Here is a 17049-nt window from a genome sequence, read left to right on the forward strand (position 1 = left end):
CTGGAAAATGGGTCTAATGCTTACCTCTCTGACTGAAGTGTTATGAGGATTAATTAATCAATCAATCTTTGAGGTGCTTTGAGATTCTTAGAAGAAAGGTGCTACACAAAGGTCCAAAGTTCTGAAGTGAGAAACACTGCAGTATTAAACGCTACCCTTCCCCCCAGCACATTGAGGTGGGCAAAATCCTTTAATGAAGCCCAGCTATTTCTCTTGACTTTATCTCCTATGCTCTCACAGTGATGCGATAGCATTTCAGGAGCATTTTACATTTTGTTGTTTTACTACTGATTTTTAAAAACACATTTTTCAAAGTGGATAAATACTCACGTATGACCATGAGATCGTCAAAAGTTTTGTGCTGCTGCTGCTTTGGGAGTGGGTGAGAGCTGGATGAATGAATGTTCAGAGGCAGGTTCCAAAAGTGTGAAATTCACACAAGTTTCTGTGCCCCACTTATGTCCTATGTACGTCTTCAAAACAGGGCTTAACTGAGAGTGAGGTGGTGCACAAACTCTGTGAATTTCACCTAGTTCCTGCATAGATTTTGTGCTGGCTCATCTTCAAAGGCGTAAATTCATCTCGATCTTGCAATGAGATCCAGGCAAATAGACCCTTGAGCCCTTGTGAAACCCAGTTAAGACAATGGGGCTCCATTAAGGCACAGGGGGTGGATTCCATTTCATGATCAGGCCGTTGTAAGTAATTGTCCACAGAGAAAGAATGATGTAATTATAAATACATAGAGATTAAGTGTCCACCTTGCTCAGGCAAAACTTCCTAGAGCTTTGGGTGACAGGATGAGACCTGCAATGCCTGACAGAAAAGTCACTGTGTATTTGTTCAAGATAGTTTTTCTGACTGTAAGTGACTGAAATCCTTTCCTTGTCATATAATCACGAATAAAGTAGCATAAGGGGACAAGTTAATGATCTGTTATTGCAGCGTGTTGATGAGAGCTGTAATAATGAGACTTACTGGATTCCATCTGGGCTTAACTCGACTGAAATGTATTTCTCTGCTCCTTAAAAAATGTCTTGGCAGCTCTCTCCACATCCTAGTCACTTTTGACCCAGAAACTGACAATTTCAGTGCCTACGGGGAGAAAACTACACTGTGCTGGCACCAGTTACTACTAACAAGGGTTGATATAAACTGTAGAAAACCAATGGGGAGTGGAGAGCGAATCCAATGAAATGAAGGCAGGCAAACAATGTGAAGCTTTCAAGGCGATATTTGCAAATGATATGGCTCACACTTCCTCCACCTAGAATGAAACTGACAATAAGCTGCCTACATGTTTGACACCTTTGTTAAATGCAGTGTGATACAGCAGAATCTTTGGGTAGCAGGGAATATACGGAGTAAAAGTTTCCATCCCTTTTTCTTATCATGTCTACATTTTTATGTAGTTATCCAGCTCTGTGAGACTCTCACCGGGGCGGGGGAATACAGTGTCCATACTCGGCTCACTGTGGGTGAAATCCTTTCCTGTGCAGAAGCCCAGACCAAGGAATCATTTATATCCCACTTTAGCCCGCAAGTTGGAGTTTAAGTGATGCAATAGGGGTTGAGCCCTCCCTTTGCACAGGTGTGAAATCCAGCCTCCCTTCATATTTTCCCCAGGAGCATGGCAACGTGCACTTGGTTACATTTCTGTTTCTTGTTAATTCAGTGCTGGGGGGACAGGGGGTGTTTGCTGCTGGTGAGTGCATCTTTGGCACAGAGCCTCAGTGTCACTGCAAATAATATCATTGCACTCATTGATTTTTTTCAGTAGTTATTTCTATACGGGGAAGTTTAAGATTTTCATTCCATTCGAGTCAGATTCATCACCAATGCAAACTTTTTTTATTTGGCTTTGACTGGATATTAAAATAGCTAAAAACCTTTCCCTGAAACGATTTTTTTAGGAGTGATTTAGACTTCCCCAAGTTAATAACCTTTTTAAGCAGCTTGACGTGCCCGTGGAGAATTTGGAATGATACACTCACATAGTGCTAGTTTGACCATACTATGAAACTTTTCCCCACTGCTTATTCACAGTATTGAGAGGTTTCACTGTGTGCTATATGTGGTTGCTAGAACTCTTGTTTTATATTCTTTTTGTAGCAAGACATTGGAAATGCTGCATTAGCAAAATTCATTATCGACACAAGTGCCTTTTATGGAAATTGACATTACATTTCCATGGAGCACGGGTGGGGGGAGGGGTGTTTATATGAAATCATCAGTAACACGCGGACCAGGAAATGACATGCATGCACATAGCATTGTAGAGTTCTCAGCTAGTTTGGGGAACTCCACACAGCACCAAGGTAGACCCACACAGTCAGTCTAGATTAATTTTCTGCTTTAGCTACCCCAAGGGCTGCTTTTGACTATGCCTACATAGGAGCTCCTCATGCGATCCTTTAAGCAAATGGGAATGTTACCATTTATCTCACTAGTACTGGGCCCCTATCACCTGCCTTGAGCTCAGCTTGCCAGCCTGAGACTTCCTGTTGTTTTTGCTTTGTCCTGGGCCTGTCTCCTTTTGTCCCTGTTAAGCCAGGGTGATGACAGGAACAAACAGAAGCTGGTGGCTGCCTGTTGGCTGCTGCGCAGGGGCCTGTTGGGGCTGTGAAGAGCACCCGTTGCTGTGAAGGTGTCTGCAGTTCTGAGTAGGGTGATGTGTTGCATTTGAAGAGTTGGACGGCTACATGTGGCGTTTGAGCTTTATTTTGATTGCTCCTCAATCTAGCCCTTCAGAGTTAGCCCAGTGTAATGACGTCCCTGGATGGGTTGGCTGCAGGGATTGAATTTGGGCTCTCTCTATTTACTATCATAAGCCTTTACTGCTTACGCAAGAGGACCAAGACTCATAATCCATGGTTCATGGTCCAGCCAGTAAGAATCTCACTTTGCTGGTGAGGGTTACACCGCAGTCCCCAGAAGCGCTAAGATTTGTACCTAGGTGGTAAATTTTTCATTTTTGGTTCCAGTGGTTGTTTTCCCAGGATTTAATTTTTTCTTCCAGTACAGATTCCAGAAAAGGGGTGGCTTAGGGGGAAGAAACAGCGCTGCAGATGGCAGTGAAACCTCAGCTCTCCCCCACACAAAGAGATCTGTGCCTCACAAATTATGACAACACAATATCAACCAGGATTCCGGCTGCTCACTGAAAGTGGGTGTAGTTTCCCCCACCAGATGCATGTATGTGGCACCAATGTAGCATTGCTTTAAGCCTTTATTCTGGTTGTGGCCAACCCAAAGCCCTCCCCATAAACTCTTCCATCTCAGGGTGGGAATCAGTTGCAGAGAGGACTGTGCATAGAGACTATTGTGCAGCTGGCGTGGCCACACATGTATCTGCTTATAAGCATGTGTTCCATGCCCCCTGTCCTTTGGCCATGCCCTGTTATGAACCTCCAATATTCCTTTCTCAGCACCTTGTAGAGCTTTCTATCTGCAGACAGTATTTTCAGGGGAACCAGAAGTGAAGCTGCCATCTTCCACTATGTGACTGGCATGGATTTGGGCAGTGGTTTTCTGGCAGATGCCCACGCACAAGATGAGCCAGAATTCAGTCCAGGATATTAGTCTGGATTTCTACGTAACACAGGCAGGTCCCAAATCAAGCCAATGAATCCGTTCACAAATGTTGCTCAGTGCAAACAATTTCCTTCATTGTTACTAATCAATGGATTGCGCTTTATGGTAACAAAATCAGAGCGGTTAAAGGCAAACTGCAAACTTTTCTTTTTTTAAAAAAAGTGAAAAATCTAGTACGGTGTCTCGGCTGCTTAGTGACTCACATGGTATGTGGGACAACATACAGGCCTGGCTCTGCCCATGTGCTGGCGACATCATTCCCAAACATTGCTGTTCCAGTGAGATGGGTGTTCATGCACAACGATAGCCACCCACCGCACTTAATAACTACTCATACCATGGACACTTCACAGGAATGATGCAGTGCCCTCTGGCAACAAAGGGGTGATGGCCAGAGGCCTAGATGCTGCTGCTACCCTTCTTTTCACAAGTAAGCCCATTGACTTCAGTCGGGTTATTTGTGTGCCTAAGCACTACTCAAGTGAGTACAGGTCAGGCAGGATTGGGCCCATTAACTCTTCTGCTTCACGGGACAATCTCTTACTATACGCGTGTACAATGCCTTGCACAGCAGGACTGTGATCTCAGCTGGGCCTGTTGGCACAGCTGTAACAAAACAATCAGTGAGACTGATCAGCTCCTCTGGGGAGGGGCTGTGTTGTTTATTCTTCTGGTACAACCAAATGGGAACTGAATAAAAAATGAGTAAGGGCCATCCCAGGACTGGACACTTGGAGGGATTCACTAACTCTGGCAGCGAGACTTTATTTCTTACAGGTACACGGCAAAACTTTGGAAAAGAAGGAAAATCTCTGGTAAAGTCCCCAGATCAGTACGGTTCTGTGTGTGCAGAGAGGCAAATCCCAAACAAGAGCATATTAACCAGGCCTCTTTCCTGGCCCTGCTGGGGCACCCATTCCAATCCCTTCTCCCCCCTGCCACCGCCCTCTGATGACATTATGTGTCCTCTGCTCTGCTCTGGGGTGTTTGAGATGCCACCAGCCCTTGCAAGGGGAGACTGGCTCCTGAGTGGAGTGCTTGGGGGGTACAGGAAATGATTTGCATGGGTCTTAGTTTCACACTGTAAGGTCACGCTTACATCTGCAATCACTGGCTCTTCATGAATTGTTATTGAACATATACAGAGTCCTCATTTGGGCCAAACTTCGACTGCTGTCGGAGGGAGCTTTCCCTGAGTCTGGCCCTTAGTTACAGTCCAGTAGCTTGATCGCTAGGTCAGTTATTAAACTACTTCTCTGCATACATTGGGTTATTGGGACATCCAATAGACCGAGCAAAATGGGAGATCCCATGTCGGTGTCTCGTAGGCTCACATAATGGTTTTTACTTTTTAAAACTTAAGTATTATTTTTTTAAATTGAATTTCCGTTTGGTAAAAGTGATTAACAGGAGAAACAGTTATCTCCACCTTGTGAGTTTGCACATGCTTCAAGATATGTCTTGATTACTGATTTGCATTATTATATAGTTGACTTAAAAGAGATGTTCACTGTCTAAAGGGGTCTTTTAACTATGTGCACTTAGTCAATAGCTCAATATGTGTTGCTGCTTCTATCTATCTACTGTACATAGTTACTAAATGTAAGTGTATTTTTCCCAGTGTTGTGAGTTCTACCTGTCTTGATGCTATCAAAGAAAGGTATGAACCATATGGTTGCAAAATGAATTTTCTTCTGTACAATCTATAGAGGAAAACTGTAAAGATTTGAAACCTGCTTGTAACTACATTTGTTAAAAAATGTTGTACAACATAATCCCAGACTGTTGACACTTTATGCATGTGGTAATAAAAAGAAAATAAAGATTTTAAGAGGTTTATGGTTTGTCTGATTGGGGCTATCTATTGTTTTCACATTCTTGGGTTCTTTCTGGTTGGAAAGAGATTTAAGAGTGTGTTTATTTCTGTTAAAAATGGATGGATGAACATCCCTGGTGGCTTAAATCCTCTGTATCCACAGAAAAGCTATGGAATGGGCAAGAAAAAGACATTATATCACCTTACCCCTTAAACAGAGGAACCCTTTTTAAAATATAGGTCGCTTTCCATATTCATTCAGTCCTCGACCTCTCTGCTGAGAGTAACAATGAGGTTGCCAATTGGTTCCAGTTCTGGTGGCATTTTAGCAATCTCGACATTTGTCCACTAGGAAACATACCAACTCATTCTGCCTAGCCATCAAATAGCCTTCGGTGGCTGTTAGACTGTGGTCACCACCACCCTGATCTGGGATCACAGCAACAACCTAAAAGCAAAGTGTTCCATAGTCAAACACTTTTATTACGGAAAATAATTTGTTAGCATTGTGGAGGTTAGGATCACATCAACAGAGCTAGGCAGAAAGTAGTTTTGCAAAAAGTTTTGAAATGTCAAAGTTGGTTTTGTTTCTAAGTTTTTGAAGTGGAACCATTTTTTTGTTTTTCTCATACCATTTTTCAAAGAAATATTGAAAAAATAGTATCAAAATGATTACTGATACTTTTTGTTCAGCCCGTTTTGGAGTAAATGGGATATTTAGATAACCACTTAGATAATGGTTTTGATAATATTTTGTATCAAAATATCAAAGCAAAGGCATGGCATTTTTATTTTTATTTTTGCAAAAATGTTGAAAATGTCAACTATTTTGCAAAAAACCCCCGCCAAAAACAGAAAAAGGCCATTTTTTCAAATGAAAAAAACCTTCTTGTCCTTAGCATTTTGACCAGCATATTAAATGGAGGATCAGACTAACCAATGGCTGAATTCTGTTGAAGGCTCCCTAAGCAGAGCTGTGTTGAAGTGAAACATTTTGCAAAGATTTCCCAGAGTTGTCAATAGGCCTGATTTTGCCCCTTTCTGATGTGCATCTGGAGTAACTCCATTGAAGTCAGTGGAGTTACACTAGTGTCTCTCTGGTGCCCAGGAAGTGAGAGGAGAATCTAGCCCAGTGTGTCAAGAATAATATACTAGAGGCTCTTCGCTGCCTTTTTCTTTCATTGGAATTCCTTAGACATCTCTTGACAGTGATGCATATCTCTTCAAGGTAAAAGCACAATCTGAGCACATGCTCACGGTCAGTGAATTTGCAAGTGAGGTGTACTACAGCCATCACTGGCATGATCCTTACATTGGCATCATGTGCCATTAACGTTTCATGCTGAACAAATAATCCTCAAACCAGGCTCATCTCCCCAAGGTGAGGATAGAAACCACAGAGGACCAAATTCACCCCTGACGTAACTCAATTGACCTCGCTGGAGTTGCAGCAGGGATGAATTTGGCTTGTTATCTAAAAGAGACCTAGCTGGAATTTGACATGCCTCTAAATTGGACCAAGCAGGTCAGATTGTGATTATTGGCATTTTAAGGAATAAACCTGGATTAAGTTATGTGTTGGCGTAGAGCACGATGAGTCATGAAACACACAGAGCAACTCACTTCAGGCCTTTCAGGAACTCCTCTGCCTGTTAACACTAGGGAGCAGTGAATTCATGGGAAAACCACATCTATTTTATACTGGCCTACGCTGTCTTGTAACTGCACGGGCACTGAAGGAACAAGAAAAAAGAAACTGAATAAAGCAGTGAGGAAGGCCAGCTTTCCTGTTTGTATGTATGTGTGACGGGGCGTGCAGGGTGTGTGCAGCACCCGCCTAGTCAGAATGATATCTGAGTAATACTCACATAGCACCTTCTGCTTTGCAAAAGGATTGGGCCCTATCTTTTAGCACCCTCCTCCTACCAGCCCAGACTTCGCTCCTGCTAAGTCCATTCACTCCCTGGCTTAACTCGGAGCTCTCTCAAGGAACCCAGGGAAGCAGTGTCCAGCAGGATTAGCTATTTTATTTTAAGCCTCATTAACAAACAAATCAAAACCTTGCAGCCTCCTCTCTCAAGGTCTGTGCAGGCCGTGTAGGCCCCTCCCCAGATGTGTCCCTCCCAACAGTAACCAAACTTTCCTGGCTCCAGAGCTCAGAGCCTCCACACAGTCTCCCTTCTGCCCTTTTGGTTTCTGGCGCAATTCATCTCTGCAGCAGCTCCAATAGCTGTCCATTGGGAGCACAGCCCCGTGCCCCTCCGCTTTGTGGAGGGAGTTCTCCTGCCAATTCCTGCTGCCTTCTCTTTATAAGGGTCAGCTAACAAAATTCCAGCTCTTTCTCAGGTGCAATGCCAGCCAGCTGCAGGCCTCTGACCCCCGAGGAATGGTCTCTTATACCTTCGCATGCTGCTGCTTTTTTGACTACTACAATAAAAAAGGATCAAGCTCTATTTATTTATGCTCAATCCCCTTGTCATGACACAATTGGAATCATAGAAACTGGGGTGAGAAAAGACCTCATATATTTCACTCATCCTGTGACCAATTATCCTTTCATTCTCCATTGCTTTGCCTGTTCTAGTTTTAAGCATCTCAAGCACTTGGGCTTCTACCAGTTCCCTTGGATAACAGTCGAAAAGGAAACCCATTTGCAGTTTTTTCCTGCTGTTTGTCCAAATTATTAATTATCTTCCTAATATACTCCTATGCATCATCCTATGTATTCCGCTCCCTCCTTGGTGTTTTCCTTCCCACTTAGGGGTATGTCTACACTGCAGTGAGACATCTGCGGCCGGCCTACACCAGCTGACTTGGGTTCGGGCTAAGAGGTTCTTTAATTGCAGTGTAGACATTCGGGCTTGGGCTGCAGCTTGAGCTCTGAGACTCTCCTACCTCACAGGATCCTACATCCCGGACTCCAGCCTGAGCCTGAATGTCTACACTGCAATAAAACAGCCCCTTAGCCCGAGCCCCATGAGCCTGAGTCAGCTGGCATAGACCAACCACAGGTTTTTAATTACAGTGTAGACAAACCCTTAGTAGCTAAATGAAATAGATTTGGCTCAGAACATAAGAACAGCCGTACTGGGTCAGACCAAAGGTCCATCTAGCCCAGTATCCTGTCTTCAGACAATGGCCAATGCCAGAGGGAATGAACAGAACAGGTAATCAACAAGTGGTCCATCTCCTGTCGCCCGTTCCCAGCTTCTGGCAAACGAAGGCTAGGGACACCATCCCTGCCCATCCTGACTAAAAGCCATGGATGGACCTATCCTCCATGAATTTGTCTAGTTCTTTTTTGAACCCTGTTATAGTCTTGGCTTTCACAACATCCTCTGTCAAGGAGTTCCACAGGTTGACTGTGCATTGTATGAAAAAATACTTCCTTTTGTTTGTTTTAAACCTGCTGCCTATTAATTTCATTTGGTGGCCCCTAGTTCTTGTGTTATGAGAAGGAGTAAATAACACTTCCTTATTTACTTTCTCCAAACCAGTCATGATTTTATAGACCTCTATCATATCCCCCCTTAGTCATCTCTTTTCCAAGCTGAAAACTCCCAGCCTTATTAATCTCGCCTCATATGGCAGCCATTCCATACCCCTAATAATTTTTGTTGCCCTTTTCTGAACCTTAGCCAAGTCCAATATATCTTTTTTTAGATGAGGCCGACCACATCTGCACGAAGCATTCAAGATCTAGGTGTACCATGGATTTATATAGAGGCAATATGATATTTTCTATTTTATTATCTATCCCTTTTTTAATGATTCCCAACTTTCTGTTCGCTTTTTTGACTGCCGCTGCACATTGAGTGGATGTTTTCAGAGAACTATCCACAATGACTCCACTATCTCTTTCTTGAGTGGTAACAGCTAATTTGGACCCCATCATCTTATATGTATAGTTGGGATTATATTTTCCAATGTGCATTACTTTGCATTTAATCTCGACTTGTAAATCTGTCCTTTTATCATTTTGGTTGCTCCCCTCTGAATGCTCTCCTCTTTGCAGAGCATCCCTTTCTTCAAATGGCTTAATGGAAGACAGCCTGCTAACATTCTTTGCCACCTGCCATTACCTTTCAGAAACCCACCAAAGTTGCATAGCAATAGCGTATACGATTAGATTCTCTCAGGTATCTGGCAATAGGCATCATAACTCCCACGCTTGCTCAAATGAATGCACATAGTGCAAAGTTGGTGTTAATGTGCCCTGTATTCAGACTCCCTTCCCACAAGCCAGCTCTTCCCAGTCACGGTAAGAATGAGATTGACTTAAGAATCATGAGGGTTTTTTTAATATATTGGATTCTTTTTTTTCTTTCTGTGTGCACTTGAGTCACATTTTTGAGCTTTTCTCCATAACCTGAGAGCTAGAAACTTGCTTTTTTTTTCTGATGGAAGCTGAGATACTTACGCAATCTCTCGAACCCACAAACTGCTGCTTTCAGTAAAACACTTATTCCCAGACTCAGAATAAAATTGTGAGAGTTGGCAACACTGTCAGATTTATGACATTTCACACATGAAGTCTTGCTTAATGCAAAGCTGAATGTATATCTTTGTCCAACAGCCATGCCTCCTCAGCCTGGGATCTCCACTGAAGATGGGTCCTGGAAAATACTTGACTAGAAGACCTCCCAGTAAGGATTGGTCTTAGTGATGTGATTAAATGTAGGGTGTTCTTCCCTCTGACTCAGTAGCAAACAAGTGCTGCAGAGGAGGAGTTAGGCAACACAACTGCAAGTGTTTTTACAAAAACCCCATTGATCCTGACCATTTGTGAACACTGAAAATCTCAGGGTCCTTGTGCCAAGAATAGAGGTGTTAGCCCCAGTGATCAATCTAAATTCCATCTTGAGTTATTATCACTCTCTCGCTGGTATTTTAAGTACAACCTATTACCCTGGGCCAAGATTAAAAAAGAGAGAGAGAGAGCCAAAGGCTAGGCACTTAAAAAATGGCCAATTTTACAAAAGTGCTGAGCTCCCAGCTATTGCCCTCAATAAGAGATTTTTAAGTACCCAGCACTTTTGAAAATCTCGCGACTTGCTTAGTGCCTAAATGGGAGCTTTGGGTAGCTGAGCTCTTTTGAAAATCTGGCCCAAGGAGCCTAATTTTAGGCTCCCAATTTTGAAAAATCTTGGCCTTGATATCTAAGCATCTACCAAAATCCCCCTGCGCTTTCAAATGCATGCGGCATTCTTCTTCACTTTTTGTCCTGGGTGCCCAGTGTTGCACACTGTGAACCAGCTGCTGCTCTCCATTCTAGAGGTGATGGCATCACTCCACCAGACCCCAGAGGACTGAGCTAGAGGAATGGGCACTATGGGCCTGGGCAACAGGAGTAACAGCAGATCAGAAGAAGGAGAGCTGACATTGACACAGTCCCCCTCCCTGCTGGATCTGGTGGTGAGCTGGAGATAGGCTTCCCAGTGCAGCAGATGACTTCATGACATCCTTTGGTGTTGAACAATGTTCATAGGCCTAAGCCACCCAGATCCATGTAGAGCTGGCTCGGAACTTCCCCAAAGTCCTGAGATGCTGGAATCCAGATAAGGTTTTGGTTGGGGCCCATTGGGCTTCATTTCAGTTGCTTTTACCATATTCTTAGTCTTGCTTTTCCTATGTGAATTCACTGCTGGAGAAAGACAGTGACTTTGACAGCTCTGCAAGCTGAAATGCTCGATTCACCCCCTAATAGGTACAGCTCCAGGAATAACAGTGCAATGGCATTCGATTCCTCCTCACGCCCCCACATCCCTGACCGATCTGTCTGATCCCTGCCCTGGATAGACCGCTTCTAGGAAGGAAAGTCTAGTTCAGTTTCCATGCCCATTTAATTGTTCGGTTATTTAAAAAAAGGACTTTGGCATCATTCAGTAATGAGCCCAACCCCTAGGACATACATTAAAGACACTGCCGTATTTTGGACTACTACTATGGAATACTGTTGTATTTGTCATATGGAGTTTTCTCTTTGGGGAGCTTTTCTTGCGGCCACAGGCTCCTGGGTGGTGATTAAGGGGAGGGAGGGAAACAACGGCCCTTCCCCCATGGCCACCAGCAAGTGTTGGGCTCTGCCCCCCTCTGGAGCCAGAAACACTGAAGGAGCAGGCAGCCAGTGTGAATTCCCCACCTTCCTGAGGCTGGTGGAGCTTGGGCTTCTAGCTTCAGCCCTGGGGTGGCGGGTTCTGGTCCCCAGCCACAGGGTCTTTGGCCCAGACCCACTGGCACCCACTGCCTCCCCCAGCCCATTGGCCCCGGCCACACTGCCTCCTCCATCGCCCTGGCCCCTGCTGCCTCGCTACCCACCTCCCCATCCAGGACTTAATTTGTCCCCCAGCTTGCTCGGGCTTTGGAAATTTGCTGTGAAAAGTGATATTTGTATGTTTGTTAATATCACTTTTCACTGCTCCCAGCTAGCTAACAAGTCTGCTGCTGTGAAAAGTGATATTAACAAACCTACAAATATCATTTTTCAAAGCAGCAGACTTACTAGCTAGCAAGTCTTAAAAAAGCAACCAAAAAAGCAAAAGAAACAACAACAAAAGACAAGAACATGCAAGCACCTTATTTTTGTTTCTATTCTGTTTAGGTCCGGTAAAGAATAGAGACAACTGTACATTATTTGTATTATTGAATTAAAAAAAACAAAAACCCTTACATAAATAAATTACAATAATTTGGCCATGTCTATGTGCATACTTATTTGTTTTTCCTAAAGTTAATTAAGTATTTTAGGAAAAATTGTCAGTGCGGTCACCAGCAAGAGTTGGTGGCCGCACTCTGAGGCCACCAAAAAAATTGTTGTGAGAACCCCTGGACTTAGGGTGACCAGACAGCAAGTGTGAAAAATCGGGACAGGGATTGGGTGGTAATAGGAACCTATATAAGAAAAAGACTTCCAAATTGGGACTCTCCCTAAAAAATTGGGACATCTGGTCACCCGACCTGGACTAGACCTAGAGATTTCAGCGAGATGTCTCATGTAGATAAATCCTACTTGGGTGAGTAGAGTTTTCAGAATTGGGCCAGTAGGTATCTGATAGCCACCAGCTCAATTCACATAGGTCACTGAACAGCTGTTTTTAATACCATGTTATATAAGTGATCTTTTCTGGATTCATTTATCTGAATAAAAACACAGACACAAACAAAATGGCACATACCTGGGACAAGAGCCCAGATCTTAAAATGTTTTAATTTTGATTTTTTTTCCATTTTTCTCTTGACAAATCACTTTAACATTTTTATTTACAGTAATAAAAATAAATTACTCTTAACCGATGCATGTATAATATACACACTAGAGATACAGTGCAATAACAGCATTGATTTATTGTCACTTGTTCATAAAGTGCATTGCAGGGGCTTTATTTAATCATAACTGAATGGGAGCGATACATTTTCCTTTGCAATCAACTTACCCATTCAGATTAAAAGGATAATGAAAACAGTTACATAAAAATAATTTGCTGTCCTGATTGTTCTGATTTTTTCCTAGTTCCCAGAATAATAAGTAAAATAGTTCAGAGACAATGTATGTGGGTCTGATCCCACAAGACCCTCTGTGTATGATATTTCCCTTGACTTCTCTGCACGCAAAAGGCTTGCGTTATTGGGATCTAGATCGGTCAAATGACTTTGTTCCTTCAAAAAGCTTCCCTTTTGTTCACTACTTTCGCCAGCATTATACAGACAGACAGCATAAAAGCTATGCACCAACCAGGTCCCAGCAAAGCATTTAGGCACATACTTAAGTCCACATTCCTATTCAGCAAAGCATTTTAAGCACACGCTTAACTTTTAGCAAGTGGTTAGGAATGGGCTGCAACTTGGGATACTAGTCCTTCTGAGGGCTTCAGTGGGCCCCCTTAGCTGTGTATAAGCCATCCTTGGTCCAGGGATGACTTTCATCCACAGAGCCTGAACCTGCGTGCACTCACACCACTCCCCGATTCCACTGGATGCAGGTTGAACCCCAAAGGGCCCACTTGTGTGAGATGCCAAGAACCCCCTTACAAGATGCTGAACACCCTTACCCCCCGCCTGAAGCCAATGGAATCTGAGGGCAAGTCAGCACCTTGCAGGATGAGGCCAAACCCCTGGATCTGTAGCGATGCCCCGTCCTAAAAAACAATGCGACTCAATCAGATGTTTAGGGCTACATTCTTCCCTAAATCCGTGCCTTTCCCATTGAGGTCAGCGGCAGCTGCCGGTGCAGATTTGCGAGCAGAATTTGAATTTGGATCATTGACTTTTAGCTAGGGTTGTCCGTGTGCTTCCAAAGGGAAATTTGGCCTTAAGGGCACAAACTCTCCAAAATATAATAAACACCACAGGCCACATTCTGCTTTCAGTTACATAATGGCTAAAATCCATTCTCTTCACGAGAGACTCCAGATTTTCACTGGTATAGCAGAGCAGAATCTGGCCTGTATTTCTTAAATCTGGCTGAGTTTATCAATTTATCTTTAAAGGCTAGATGCACCTTCTGGTTCATAAATAAATCTCTTCTGACACTGCCGGAGTTGTGCAGTTCCACCCTCAAAGTAGAGCTGTTATTAAAACCTTATAGCCGGAAACCTGTCCCTCCGAGTTACCGTTGATCGCTATATGCAGGGCAATTTATTCCGCTAGGAGCCTGATTCTGATCTCATGTTGGTGTAAATCAGGAGTAGATCCACTGACATTAACTGGTTTACACCAGTGTAAAACTTGTAGTGGAGAAGTGAAACAGGCCCCAGGTGCTGTGCTGCATCAACTTTAAATCTAACATCTCCTTTGCCCGTAAGTGTCTACATTCTCTTACAGATTTGTTCATTAGTGAAACTTTGCATTGGGATAAGAACTTTTTCTTAGGCAACCCAGGTGTCTTATCCCCTTGATCCTGCAATAAAATCATAACATTGCGTTTGTGACTTCAGAGTCTATTGATATGATAATGTGCTGTCAGACATTCAGCCTCCTGACCACTGTAGGATGCATAGATTGTGAAGGGGAAAGCCTTTGTCTAAAACACAATTATACTTGACATGAAACAGAATTTATCAAGGCACCCATTATTCTCCTTAACCTACCCAGTTAGTGAAAAAGCCGATCTCCTGCCTGATACTTAGCATGTAGCTTCACTTTAGCATTTCTCAAGTGGATCACAACAACACTTTCCATATTGTTTTTCCAGTTCTAGGCTACAGCAGTTGCAGCCAGAGATGGTTGGTTTTGAAAAATGTTGCCAGTAGGATTTGGTTTTGCAAAACCCATGGCCAGTTTGGATCCAGAGCCCATTTTATCCACATCCCTAGAAGTCTGGGATAAAAGGGTGTTAGAACAATGATTCTGGATTGCCTTCCCTAGTTATAGACTGTTCCATCTCTCTGCATAATTCACTGTATAGCATTTCATAAAGTTTTCAACTCTCTTCTTAGGGTCACAGGAACAAAAACCAAGGCAACTGCATTAGCTATTTTGTAACAGGCAATTAAGCCTTTATCATGATGATTCAAATGAAATTGTAAGAAGATCCCAGCCCTGCCACCTCACCAAGAGAAAAAGACTGGCTTTAACGAGAAGAATTAGAGGCAAATACCGCACGCATCATACACTTATTCCTGACAGTTAAAAATGTATTTTGTATGCCACTAATTATCACTATACATTGATACAATTTAAGTAATTATGAAGATCAAAGGCTTACTGTCAAGTAGTTAGACCCAAAAATTAGGTTTTTGTAAAAAAAAAAAAAAAAAAAAGGAGGACGAACTTTCTAACAATGTGAATAGTAATGTTTTCATGATTTTTATTCTAAATTCAATGAAAACTATTTGTTTGGGATGTAAAAATTGTCACTGCAGTGTTTTGATTGAGACCCCAAAGGTTGTAACTTTCCTGCTAGTGAAGTGAAATTGGTTTGACACAGAACGTGAAAGTGACGACAGTTTCACGGACCAAACTGAGGGCAGGGGGAAATAAACAAAAGATAAAATATATTTAAAAAATTTTTTTTAAATGTCAACAATCTAAGGTATGGGTAGTAACACTGATAAAGGCATATTTTTAAACATATGAGACCAGATCCATTAAGGTCAATGCAGGTGCCCCCATTTGGCTTGTGACAATGTCCCTTTTAGCTGTGCTCCCAAGCTTTTCAAATATTGTTTGTATCTAAGGAATATTTTCCCTTCCCCTCTCCTTCACTTCCACCTCCCCTCCCACCCATCCACCTAGCTACCTAGCTACCTACCTACCTACCTCTCAAAAAACCCAACAAAGAGCAACTTAATAAGTGCTTCCTACAACTATGCTGCTAGCTATCAAACATGTGGTAGGAAAGAAAAGGCAAACAAGACACCCGGATGTGAAAAAACTAAAAAGCAGATTCGTGTTTCTCTGGTCACTCTGAAAGAACACTGGGGGTGGGGTTTGGTGGTGTTAAATATTTTGTGCAATTGCTTGAGGCCAAATTCTTCGCTGGCTTGCACTGGTGTAAATCTGGACTAACTCCACTGAAGTCACCGGGAGTTTTATTGGTGTAACTAAGATCAGGATCTGGCACTTCATTGTCAGTCAAAAGCCTTTTGCTTGCATGTGAGAACCTTGCATTCCAAGGGGGAGCAATGCCTGAGGATCAAGAGTGTCTCAGCGAAAGACACTGGGGCCAGATCCACTCTGCCACTTACAGTGGTGAAAGGAGAGGAAGCTGCTGGAACTGGGCTGGGGCGACAAAGGGAAGATCGATACAGATGGCACTTGATCTGCAAGAAGACTATGTCCCTTTGGGATTTGCCATGGTGATGATGATAAGGGAAGGGAGGAGCAATAGCTCCACATGAGGCAACCATGGGTTTGGGGCTTCACAGCTTGGGAGAGGCTGGTGCTGGGGAAGTGGCTGCTGGGTGTGGCATGCTACTCATAAACATGGAGCAAAACTCCATGGTAAAATGCTACACAGGTTAGTGCTGATCTGAGTAGTGTTGACTCCTCACACTGAAAGATTTCATCCATGCAGAGGGCAGCAATATGCAGCAGCAGGGGGGGTGGAGGAAATAGGGCCAGGGCATAGAACCTGGCTATGGCATGTCCCTGATTCTGTATGTTGCCCATGGTTTCCTACCTGCACTTGGGTTTGCTGGCATTGTTCTTTTTTAGGGTTACCATATCTAACAAATGAAAAAAGAGGACCCTCCACGGGCCCTGGCCCCGCCCATTTCCCCACCCCCCCTAGCCCCGCTCCAACTCCGCCCCTTCCCCGCCCTAACTCCGCCCCTCCTCCCTCCCACTCCCAGCCACGCGGAAAGGGCTGCCCAAACGCTACCGGCTTCACGGTTTGCCAGGCAGCCCCCAGACCCTGCGCCCCCGGCCGGCGCTTCCCCAGTGCAGCTGGAGCCTGGGAGGGGAAGCGCCCAGCAGGGGGCACAGGGTCTGGAGGCTGCCCAGCAAACCGTGAAGCCGGTAGCACTCGGGCTTTGGGCAGCCCCCTTGCCTCCGGACCCTGCGCCCCCAGCCGGGCACTTCCCCTCCCGGGCTCCGGTGGCGCAGGGTCCGGAGGCATGGGGGCTGCCCGAAGCCGGTAGCGCTGGGGCAGCTCGGCTCTTAATCAGAGCCGAAGAGTCAGGGGAGGAGCAGAGCCTCCG

The sequence above is a fragment of the Trachemys scripta genome, chromosome 9, assembly GCF_013100865.1.
Source record: "Trachemys scripta elegans isolate TJP31775 chromosome 9, CAS_Tse_1.0, whole genome shotgun sequence".
Classification (NCBI taxonomy): domain Eukaryota; kingdom Metazoa; phylum Chordata; order Testudines; family Emydidae; genus Trachemys; species Trachemys scripta.